Genomic DNA, 12,785 nt, shown 5'->3' with positions numbered 1-12,785 from the left:
GCCTACTTTTGATTGAGCAGTTCAGGAACACTCTTTCTGTAGAAACTGCAAGCGGACATTCGGAGAGCTAACGGGCCTATAGTGGAAAAAGGTATATCTTCAAATAAAAACTACACAGAAGCATTCTGTGAAACTTCCTTCTGTTCTGTGCAAGCAACTAACAGAGTTGAAGCTTACTTTTGATTAAGCAGTTCTGAAACACTCTTTCTGTAGAAACTACAAGCGGACATTTGGAGCTCTAAGGGGCCTATAGTGGAAAAAGGAATATCTTCAACTAAAAACTACACAGAAGCATTATGTGAATCTTCTTTCTGTTCTGTGCATTCAACTAAAAGAGCTGAAGCTTACTTTTGATTGAGCAGATATGAAACACTCTTTCTGTAGAAACTGCAATTGGACATTCAGAGCGCTAAGGGGCCTATAGGGGAAAAAGGAATATCTTCAAATAAAAACAACACAGAAGCATTCTGTGAAACTTCCTTCTGTTCTGTGCATTCAACTAAAAGAGCTGAAGCTTACTTTTGATTATGCAGTTCTGAAACACACTTTCTGTAGAAACTGCAAGGGGACTTTCGGAGCGCTAAGGGGCCCGTAGTGAGAAAAGGAATATCTTCAAATAAAAACTACAGAGAAGCATTCTCTAAAACGTCTTTCTGTTCTGTGCATGCAACACACAGAGTTGAAGCTTACTTTTGATTAAGCAGTTCTGAAACACTATTACTGTAGAAACTGTAAGTGGACATTCGGAGCGCTAAGAGGCCTATAGTGGAAAAAGGAACATCTTCAAATAAAAACTACAGAGAAGCATTCTGTGAATCCTCTTTCTGTTCTGTGCATTCAACTAACAGAGTTGAAGCTCAGTTTTGACTGAGCAGTTATGAAACACTCTTTCTGTAGAAACTGCAAGTGGACATTCGTAGCGGTAATGGGCCACGAGAGGAAAAAGGAATATCCTCAAATAAAAACTACACAGAAGCATTCTCTGAAACTTCTTTCTGTTCTCTGCTTTCAACTAACAGAATTGAAGCTTGCTTTTGATTGAGCAGTTCTGAAACACACTTTCTTAAGAGACTACAAGTGGACACTCTGAGGCTTAAGGGGGTAGAGTGGAAAAAGGAATGTCTTCAAATAGAAACTACACAGAAGCATTCTGTGAAACTTCTTTGTGTTCTGTGTATTCAACTAAGAGAGTTGAAGCTTACTTTTGACTGAGCAGTTCTGAAATACTCCTTCTGTAGAAACTGCAGGTGGACAATCTGAGCACTCAGGGGCCTATAGTGGAAAAAGGAATATCCTGAAATAAAAACAACACAGAAGCATTCTGTCAAACACCTTTCTGTTCTGCGCATTCAACTAACAGAGTTGAAGCTTACTTTTGATTGAGCCGTTCTGAAACACTCTTTGTGTAGAAACTGCAAGTGGACACTTGGAGCGCTAAGGGACATATAGTGGAAAAAGCAATATCCCCAAAGAAAAACTACACCGAAGCATTCTGTGAAACTTTTTTCTGTTCTGTGAATTCAACTAACAGAGTTGAAGCTTACTTTTGATTAAGCAGTTCTGAAAAGCTCTTTCTGTAGAAACTGCAAGTGGACATTCACAGCGCTTAGGGGCCTAAAGTGGAAAAGGGAATATCTTCAAATGAATACTACACAGAAGCATTCTATGAAATTTCTTTCTGTTCTGTGCATTCAACTAACAGAGGTGAAGCTTACTTTTGATAGAGCAGTTCTGAAACACTCTTTCTGTAGAAACTGCAAGTGGACATTCCGAGCGCTAAGGGGCCTATAGTGGAAAAAGAAATATCCTCAAATACAAACTACACAGAAGCATTCTCTGAAACTTCTTTCTGTTCTGTGCATTCAACTAACAGAGTTGAAGCTTACTTTTGATTGAGCAGTTCTGAAACACTCTTTCTGTAGAAACTGCAAGTGGACATTTCGATCGCTATGGGGCATGTTGTGGAAAAAGGGATATCTTCAAATAAAAACTACACAGAAGCATTCTGTGATACTTCTTTCTGTTCTGTGCATTCAACTAACAGAGTTGAAGCGTACTTTTGATTGAGCAGTTCTCACACACTCTTTTTGTAGAAACTGCAGGTGGACATTCTGAGAGCTAAGGGGCTTATAGTGGAAAAAGGACTATCCCCATATAAACACTTTACAGAAGCATTCTGTGAAACTTCTTTCTATTCTGTGCATTCAACTAACAGAGTTGAACCTTACTTTTGATTGAGCAGTTCAGAAACACTCTTTCTGTAGAAACTGCAAGCGGACATTCGGAGCGCTAAGGGGCCCATAGTGGAAAAAGGAATATCTTCAAATAAAAACTACACAGAAGCATTCTGTGAAACTTCTTTCTCTTGTGTGCATTCAACCAACAGAGTTGAAGCTTACTTTTGATTGAGCAGTTCTGAAACACTCTTTCTGTAGAAACTACAGCGGCACATTCGGAGAGCTAACGGGCCTGTAGTGGAAAAAGCGAATCGGCAAATAAAAACTACACAGAAGCATTCTGTGAAACTTCTTTCTTTTCTGTGCATTCAACTAACAGAGTTGAAGCTTACTTTTGATTGAGTTGTTCTGAAAATCACTTTCTGTAGAAACTGCAGGTGGACATTCAGAGCGCTGAGGGACCTATACTGGAAAAAGGAAAACCGTCAAATAAAAACTACGCAGAAGCATTCTGTGAAAACCCTTTGTGTTCTGTGTAAGCAACTAAGAGAGTTGAAGCTTACTTTTGTTTGAGCAGTTCTGAAACACACTTTCTTAAGAGACTGCAAATGGACACTCTGAGGGTTAAGGGGGTGTAGTGGTAAAAGAAATATCTTCAAATAAAAACTACACAGAAGCATTCTCTGAAACTTCTTTGTGTTCTGTGCATTCAACTAAGAGAGCTGAATCTTACTTTTGAGTGAGCAGTTCTGAAACACTCTTTCTGTAGAAACTGCAAGTGGAATTTCTGAGTGCTAAGGGGCCTCCAGTGGAAAAAGGAATATCATGAAATAAAAACAACACAGAAGCATTCTGTGAAACCTCTTTCTGTTCTGCGCATTCAACTAACAGAGTTGAAGCATAATTTTGATTGAGCAGTTCTGAAACACTCTGTGTAGAAACTGCAAGTGGACATTTTGAGCGATAAGGGACCTATAGTGGAAAAAGGAATATCCCCAAAGAAAAACTACACCGAAGCATTCTGTGAAACTTTTTTCTGTTCTGTGAATTCAAGTAACAGAGTTGAAGATAATTTTTGATTAAGCAGGTCTGAAAAGCTCTTTCTGTAGAAACTGCAAGTGGACATTCACAGCGGTTAGGGGCCTAAAGTGGAAGAAGGAATATCTTCAAATAAAAACAACACAGAAGCATTCTATGAAATTCCTTTCTCTTCTGTACATTCAACTAACAGAGTTGAACCTTACTTTTGATTGAGCAGTTCTGAAACACTCTTTCTGTAGAAACTGCAAGTGGACATTCAGAGCACTAAGGGGCCTAGAGTGGAAAAAGGAATATCTTCAAATAAAAACTACACAGAAGCATTCTGTGAAACCCCTTTCTGTTCTGTGCATTCACCTAACAGAGTTGAAGCCTACTTTTGATTGAGCAGTTCTGAAACACTCTTTCTGTAGAAACTGCAAGTGGACATTTGGAGCGCTATGGGGCATATAGTGGAAAAAGGGATATCTTCAAATAAAAACTACACAGAAGCATTCTGTGAAACTTCTTTCTGTTCTGTGCATTCAACTAACAGAGTTGAACCTTACTTTTGATTGAGCATTTCAGAAACACTCTTTCTGTAGAAACTGCAATTGGACAATTGGAGCGCTAATTGGCCAATAGTGGAAAAAGAAATATCTTCAAATAAAAACTACACAGAAGCATTCTGTGAAACTTCTTTCTGTTCCGTGCATTCAATTAACAGAGTAGAAGTTTACTTTTGATTAAGCAGTTCTGAAACACTCTTTCTGTAGAAACTGCAAGCGGATATTCGGAGCCCTATGGGGCCTACAGTGGAAAAAGGAATATCTTCAACTAAAAACTACACAGAAGCATTATGTGAAACTTCTTTCTGTTCTCTTCATTCAACTAACAGAGTTGAAGCTTACTTTTGATTGAGCACATATGAAAGACTCTTTCTGTAGAAACTGCAAGTGGACATTCTTGGCGGTAAGGGGAGTAGAGACGAAAAAGGAATATTCTCAAATAAAAACTACACAGAAGCATTCTGTGAAACCTCTGTCTGTTCTGTGCATTCAACTGAGTTGAAACTTACTTTTGATTGAGCACTTCTGAAACACTATTTCTGTGGAAACTGCAAGTGGACATTTCGATCGCTACGGGGCATATAGTGGAAAAAGGGATATCTTCCAATAAAAACTACACAGAAGCATTCTGTGAAACTTCTTTCTGTTCTGTGCATTCAACTAACAGAGTTGAAGCTGACTTTTGATTGAGCAGTTCTGACACACTATTTCTGTGGAAACTGCAGGTGGACATTCTGAGCGCTAAGGGGCTTATAGTGGAAAAAGGACTATCCCCATATAAACACTTTACAGAAGCATTCTGTGAAACTTCTTTCTATTCTGTGCATTCAACTAACAGAGTTGAACTTTACTTTTGATTGAGCAGTTCAGGAACACTCTTTCTGTAGAAACTGCAAGCGGACATTCGGAGAGCTAACGGGCCTATAGTGGAAAAAGGTATATCTTCAAATAAAAACTACACAGAAGCATTCTGTGAAACTTCCTTCTGTTCTGTGCAAGCAACTAACAGAGTTGAAGCTTACTTTTGATTAAGCAGTTCTGAAACACTCTTTCTGTAGAAACTACAAGGGGACATTTGGAGCGCTAAGGGGCCTATAGTGGAAAAAGGAATATCTTCAACTAAAAACTACACAGAAGCATTCTGTGAAACTTCCTTCTGTTCTGTGCATTCAACTAAAAGAGCTGAAGCTTACTTTTGATTATGCAGTTCTGAAACACACTTTCTGTAGAAACTGCAAGGGGACTTTCGGAGCGCTAAGGGGCCCGTAGTGAGAAAAGGAATATCTTCAAATAAAAACTACAGAGAAGCATTCTCTAAAACGTCTTTCTGTTCTGTGCATGCAACACACAGAGTTGAAGCTTACTTTTGATTAAGCAGTTCTGAAACACTATTTCTGTAGAAACTGTAAGTGGACATTCGGAGCGCTAAGAGGCCTATAGTGGAAAAAGGAACATCTTCAAATAAAAACTACAGAGAAGCATTCTGTGAATCCTCTTTCTGTTCTGTGCATTCAACTAACAGAGTTGAAGCTCAGTTTTGACTGAGCAGTTATGAAACACTCTTTCTGTAGAAACTGCAAGTGGACATTTGTAGCAGTAATGGGCCACGAGAGGAAAAAGGAATATCCTCAAATAAAAACTACACAGAAGCATTCTCTGAAACTTCTTTCTGTTCTCTGCTTTCAACTAACAGAATTGAAGCTTGCTTTTGATTGAGCAGTTCTGAAACACACTTTCTTAAGAGACTACAAGTGGACACTCTGAGGCTTAAGGGGGTAGAGTGGAAAAAGGAATGTCTTCAAATAGAAACTACACAGAAGCATTCTGTGAAACTTCTTTGTGTTCTGTGTATTCAACTAAGAGAGTTGAAGCTTACTTTTGACTGAGCAGTTCTGAAATACTCCTTCTGTAGAAACTGCAGGTGGACAATCTGAGCACTCAGGGGCCTATAGTGGAAAAAGGAATATCCTGAAATAAAAACAACACAGAAGCATTCTGTCAAACACCTTTCTGTTCTGCGCATTCAACTAACAGAGTTGAAGCTTACGTTTGATTGAGCAGTTCTGAAACACTCTTTGTGTAGAAACTGCAAGTGGACACTTGGAGCGCTAAGGGACATATAGTGGAAAAAGCAATATCCCGAAGAAAAACTACACCGAAGCATTCTGTGAAACTTTTTTCTGTTCTGTGAATTCAACTAACAGAGTTGAAGCTTACTTTTGATTAAGCAGTTCTGAAAAGCTCTTTCTGTAGAAACTGCAAGTGGACATTCACAGCGCTTAGGGGCCTAAAGTGGAAAAGGGAACATCTTCAAATGAATACTACACAGAAGCATTCTATGAAATTTCTTTCTGTTCTGTGCATTCAACTAATAGAGGTGAAGCTTACTTTTGATAGAGCAGTTCTGAAACACTCTTTCTGTAGAAACTGCAAGTGGACATTCCGAGCGCTAAGGGGCCTATAGTGGAAAAAGAAATATCCTCAAATACAAACTACACAGAAGCATTCTCTGAAACTTCTTTCTGTTCTGTGCATTCAACTAACAGAGTTGAAGCGTACTTTTGATTGAGCAGTTCTCACACACTCTTTTTGTAGAAACTGCAGGTGGACATTCTGAGAGCTAAGGGGCTTATAGTGGAAAAAGGACTATCCCCATATAAACACTTTACAGAAGCATTCTGTGAAACTTCTTTCTATTCTGTGCATTCAACTAACAGAGTTGAACCTTACTTTTGATTGAGCAGTTCAGAAACACTCTTTCTGTAGAAACTGCAAGCGGACATTCGGAGCGCTAAGGGGCCCATAGTGGAAAAAGGAATATCTTCAAATAAAAACTACACAGAAGCATTCTGTGAAACTTCTTTCTCTTGTGTGCATTCAACCAACAGAGTTGAAGCTTACTTTTGATTGAGCAGTTCTGAAACACTCTTTCTGTATAAACTACAGCGGCACATTCGGAGAGCTAACGGGCCTGTAGTGGAAAAAGCGAATCGGCAAATAAAAACTACACAGAAGCATTCTGTGAAACTTCTTTCTTTTCTGTGCATTCAACTAACAGAGTTGAAGCTTACTTTTGATTGAGTTGTTCTGAAAATCACTTTCTGTAGAAACTGCAGGTGGACATTCAGAGCGCTGAGGGACCTATACTGGAAAAAGGAAAACCGTCAAATAAAAACTACGCAGAAGCATTCTGTGAAAACCCTTTGTGTTCTGTGTAAGCAACTAAGAGAGTTGAAGCTTACTTTTGATTGAGCAGTTCTGAAACACACTTTCTTAAGAGACTGCAAATGGACACTCTGAGGGTTAAGGGGGTGTAGTGGTAAAAGAAATATCTTCAAATAAAAACTACACAGAAGCATTCTCTGAAACTTCTTTGTGTTCTGTGCATTCAACTAAGAGAGCTGAATCTTACTTTTGAGTGAGCAGTTCTGAAACACTCTTTCTGTAGAAACTGCAAGTGGAATTTCTGAGCGCTAAGGGGCCTACAGTGGAAAAAGGAATATCATGAAATAAAAACAACACAGAAGCATTCTGTGAAACCTCTTTCTGTTCTGCGCATTCAACTAACAGAGTTGAAGCATAATTTTGATTGAGCAGTTCTGAAACACTCTTTGTGTAGAAACTGCAAGTGGACATTTTGAGCGATAAGGGACCTATAGTGGAAAAAGGAATATCCCCAAAGAAAAACTACACCGAAGCATTCTGTGAAACTTTTTTCTGTTCTGTGAATTCAAGTAACAGAGTTGAAGATAATTTTTGATTAAGCAGGTCTGAAAAGCTCTTTCTGTAGAAACTGCAAGTGGACATTCACAGCGCTTAGGGGCCTAAAGTGGAAAAGGGAATATCTTGAAATGAATACTACACAGAAGCATTCTATGAAATTCCTTTCTCTTCTGTACATTCAACTAACAGAGTTGAACCTTACTTTTGATTGAGCAGTTCTGAAACACTCTTTCTGTAGAAACTGCAAGTGGACATTCAGAGCACTAAGGGGCCTAGAGTGGAAAAAGGAATATCTTCAAATAAAAACTACACAGAAGCATTCTGTGAAACCCCTTTCTGTTCTGTGCATTCACCTAACAGAGTTGAAGCCTACTTTTGATTGAGCAGTTCTGAAACACTCTTTCTGTAGAAACTGCAAGTGGACATTTGGAGCGCTATGGGGCATATAGTGGAAAAAGGGATATCTTCAAATAAAAACTACACAGAAGCATTCTGTGAAACTTCTTTCTGTTCTGTGCATTCAACTAACAGAGTTGAACCTTACTTTTGATTGAGCATTTCAGAAACACTCTTTCTGTAGAAACTGCAATTGGACATTTGGAGCGCTAATTGGCCAATAGTGGAAAAAGAAATATCTTCAAATAAAAACTACACAGAAGCATTCTGTGAAACTTCTTTCTGTTCCGTGCATTCAATTAACAGAGTAGAAGTTTACTTTTGATTAAGCAGTTCTGAAACACTCTTTCTGTAGAAACTGCAAGCGGATATTCGGAGCCCTATGGGGCCTACAGTGGAAAAAGGAATATGTTCAACTAAAAACTACACAGAAGCATTATGTGAAACTTCTTTCTGTTCTCTTCATTCAACTAACAGAGTTGAAGCTTACTTTTGATTGAGCACATATGAAAGACTCTTTCTGTAGAAACTGCAAGTGGACATTCTTGGCGGTAAGGGGAGTAGAGACGAAAAAGGAATATTCTCAAATAAAAACTACACAGAAGCATTCTGTGAAACCTCTGTCTGTTCTGTGCATTCAACTGAGTTGAAGCTTACTTTTGATTGAGCACTTCTGAAACACTATTTCTGTGGAAACTGCAAGTGGACATTTCGATCGCTACGGGGCATATAGTGGAAAAAGGGATATCTTCCAATAAAAACTACACAGAAGCATTCTGTGAAACTTCTTTCTGTTCTGTGCATTCAACTAACAGAGTTGAAGCTGACTTTTGATTGAGCAGTTCTGACACACTATTTCTGTGGAAACTGCAGGTGGACATTCTGAGCGCTAAGGGGCTTATAGTGGAAAAAGGACTATCCGCATATAAACATTTTACAGAAGCATTCTGTGAAACTTCTTTCTATTCTGTGCATTCAACTAACAGAGTTGAACTTTACTTTTGATTGAGCAGTTCAGGAACACTCTGTAGAAACTGCAAGCGGACATTCGGAGAGCTAACGGGCCTATAGTGGAAAAAGGTATATCTTCAAATAAAAACTACACAGAAGCATTCTGTGAAACTTCCTTCTGTTCTGTGCATTCAACTAAAAGAGCTGAAGCTTACTTTTGATTATGCAGTTCTGAAACACACTTTCTGTAGAAACTGCAAGGGGACTTTCGGAGCGCTAAGGGGCCCGTAGTGAGAAAAGGAATATCTTCAAATAAAAACTACAGAGAAGCATTCTCTAAAACGTCTTTCTGTTCTGTGCATGCAACACACAGAGTTGAAGCTTACTTTTGATTAAGCAGTTCTGAAACACTATTTCTGTAGAAACTGTAAGTGGACATTCGGAGCGCTAAGAGGCCTATAGTGGAAAAAGGAACATCTTCAAATAAAAACTACAGAGAAGCATTCTGTGAATCCTCTTTCTGTTCTGTGCATTCAACTAACAGAGTTGAAGCTCAGTTTTGACTGAGCAGTTATGAAACACTCTTTCTGTAGAAACTGCAAGTGGACATTTGTAGCGGTAATGGGCCACGAGAGGAAAAAGGAATATCCTCAAATAAAAACTACACAGAAGCATTCTCTGAAACTTCTTTCTGTTCTCTGCTTTCAACTAACAGAATTGAAGCTTGCTTTTGATTGAGCAGTTCTGAAACACACTTTCTTAAGAGACTACAAGTGGACACTCTGAGGCTTAAGGGGGTAGAGTGGAAAAAGGAATGTCTTCAAATAGAAACTACACAGAAGCATTCTTTGAAACTTCTTTGTGTTCTGTGTATTCAACTAAGAGAGTTGAAGCTTACTTTTGACTGAGCAGTTCTGAAATACTCCTTCTGTAGAAACTGCAGGTGGACAATCTGAGCACTCAGGGGCCTATAGTGGAAAAAGGAATATCCTGAAATAAAAACAACACAGAAGCATTCTGTCAAACACCTTTCTGTTCTGCGCATTCAACTAACAGAGTTGAAGCTTACGTTTGATTGAGCCGTTCTGAAACACTCTTTGTGTAGAAACTGCAAGTGGACACTTGGAGCGCTAAGGGACATATAGTGGAAAAAGCAATATCCCGAAGAAAAACTACACCGAAGCATTCTGTGAAACTTTTTTCTGTTCTGTGAATTCAACTAACAGAGTTGAAGCTTACTTTTGATTAAGCAGTTCTGAAAAGCTCTTTCTGTAGAAACTGCAAGTGGACATTCACAGCGCTTAGGGGCCTAAAGTGGAAAAGGGAACATCTTCAAATGAATACTACACAGAAGCATTCTATGAAATTTCTTTCTGTTCTGTGCATTCAACTAATAGAGGTGAAGCTTACTTTTGATAGAGCAGTTCTGAAACACTCTTTCTGTAGAAACTGCAAGTGGACATTCCGAGCGCTAAGGGGCCTATAGTGGAAAAAGAAATATCCTCAAATACAAACTACACAGAAGCATTCTCTGAAACTTCTTTCTGTTCTGTGCATTCAACTAACAGAGTTGAAGCGTACTTTTGATTGAGCAGTTCTCACACACTCTTTTTGTAGAAACTGCAGGTGGACATTCTGAGAGCTAAGGGGCTTATAGTGGAAAAAGGACTATCCCCATATAAACACTTTACAGAAGCATTCTGTGAAACTTCTTTCTATTCTGTGCATTCAACTAACAGAGTTGAACCTTACTTTTGATTGAGCAGTTCAGAAACACTCTTTCTGTAGAAACTGCAAGCGGACATTCGGAGCGCTAAGGGGCCCATAGTGGAAAAAGGAATATCTTCAAATAAAAACTACACAGAAGCATTCTGTGAAACTTCTTTCTCTTGTGTGCATTCAACCAACAGAGTTGAAGCTTACTTTTGATTGAGCAGTTCTGAAACACTCTTTCTGTATAAACTACAGCGGCACATTCGGAGAGCTAACGGGCCTGTAGTGGAAAAAGCGAATCGGCAAATAAAAACTACACAGAAGCATTCTGTGAAACTTCTTTCTTTTCTGTGCATTCAACTAACAGAGTTGAAGCTTACTTTTGATTGAGTTGTTCTGAAAATCACTTTCTGTAGAAACTGCAGGTGGACATTCAGAGCGCTGAGGGACCTATACTGGAAAAAGGAAAACCGTGAAATAAAAACTACGCAGAAGCATTCTGTGAAAACCCTTTGTGTTCTGTGTAAGCAACTAAGAGAGTTGAAGCTTACTTTTGATTGAGCAGTTCTGAAACACACTTTCTTAAGAGACTGCAAATGGACACTCTGAGGGTTAAGGGGGTGTAGTGGTAAAAGAAATATCTTCAAATAAAAACTACACAGAAGCATTCTCTGAAACTTCTTTGTGTTCTGTGCATTCAACTAAGAGAGCTGAATCTTACTTTTGAGTGAGCAGTTCTGAAACACTCTTTCTGTAGAAACTGCAAGTGGAATTTCTGAGCGCTAAGGGGCCTACAGTGGAAAAAGGAATATCATGAAATAAAAACAACACAGAAGCATTCTGTGAAACCTCTTTCTGTTCTGCGCATTCAACTAACAGAGTTGAAGCATAATTTTGATTGAGCAGTTCTGAAACACTCTTTGTGTAGAAACTGCAAGTGGACATTTTGAGCGATAAGGGACCTATAGTGGAAAAAGGAATATCCCCAAAGAAAAACTACACCGAAGCATTCTGTGAAACTTTTTTCTGTTCTGTGAATTCAAGTAACAGAGTTGAAGATAATTTTTGATTAAGCAGGTCTGAAAAGCTCTTTCTGTAGAAACTGCAAGTGGACATTCACAGCGCTTAGGGGCCTAAAGTGGAAAAGGGAATATCTTGAAATGAATACTACACAGAAGCATTCTATGAAATTCCTTTCTCTTCTGTACATTCAACTAACAGAGTTGAACCTTACTTTTGATTGAGCAGTTCTGAAACACTCTTTCTGTAGAAACTGCAAGTGGACATTCAGAGCACTAAGGGGCCTAGAGTGGAAAAAGGAATATCTTCAAATAAAAACTACACAGAAGCATTCTGTGAAACCCCTTTCTGTTCTGTGCATTCACCTAACAGAGTTGAAGCCTACTTTTGATTGAGCAGTTCTGAAACACTCTTTCTGTAGAAACTGCAAGTGGACATTTGGAGCGCTATGGGGCATATAGTGGAAAAAGGGATATCTTCAAATAAAAACTACACAGAAGCATTCTGTGAAACTTCTTTCTGTTCTGTGCATTCAACTAACAGAGTTGAACCTTACTTTTGATTGAGCATTTCAGAAACACTCTTTCTGTAGAAACTGCAATTGGACATTTGGAGCGCTAATTGGCCAATAGTGGAAAAAGAAATATCTTCAAATAAAAACTACACAGAAGCATTCTGTGAAACTTCTTTCTGTTCCGTGCATTCAATTAACAGAGTAGAAGTTTACTTTTGATTAAGCAGTTCTGAAACACTCTTTCTGTAGAAACTGCAAGCGGATATTCGGAGCCCTATGGGGCCTACAGTGGAAAAAGGAATATCTTCAACTAAAAACTACACAGAAGCATTATGTGAAACTTCTTTCTGTTCTCTTCATTCAACTAACAGAGTTGAAGCTTACTTTTGATTGAGCACATATGAAAGACTCTTTCTGTAGAAACTGCAAGTGGACATTCTTGGCGGTAAGGGGAGTAGAGACGAAAAAGGAATATTCTCAAATAAAAACTACACAGAAGCATTCTGTGAAACCTCTGTCTGTTCTGTGCATTCAACTGAGTTGAAGCTTACTTTTGATTGAGCACTTCTGAAACACTATTTCTGTGGAAACTGCAAGTGGACATTTCGATCGCTACGGGGCATATAGTGGAAAAAGGGATATCTTCCAATAAAAACTACACAGAAGCATTCTGTGAAACTTCTTTCTGTTCTGTGCATTCAACTA

This window comes from Symphalangus syndactylus, chromosome 12, assembly GCF_028878055.3.
Source record: "Symphalangus syndactylus isolate Jambi chromosome 12, NHGRI_mSymSyn1-v2.1_pri, whole genome shotgun sequence".
Taxonomy (NCBI): Eukaryota; Metazoa; Chordata; class Mammalia; order Primates; family Hylobatidae; genus Symphalangus; species Symphalangus syndactylus.
Note: the sequence above shows the minus strand (reverse complement) of the source record.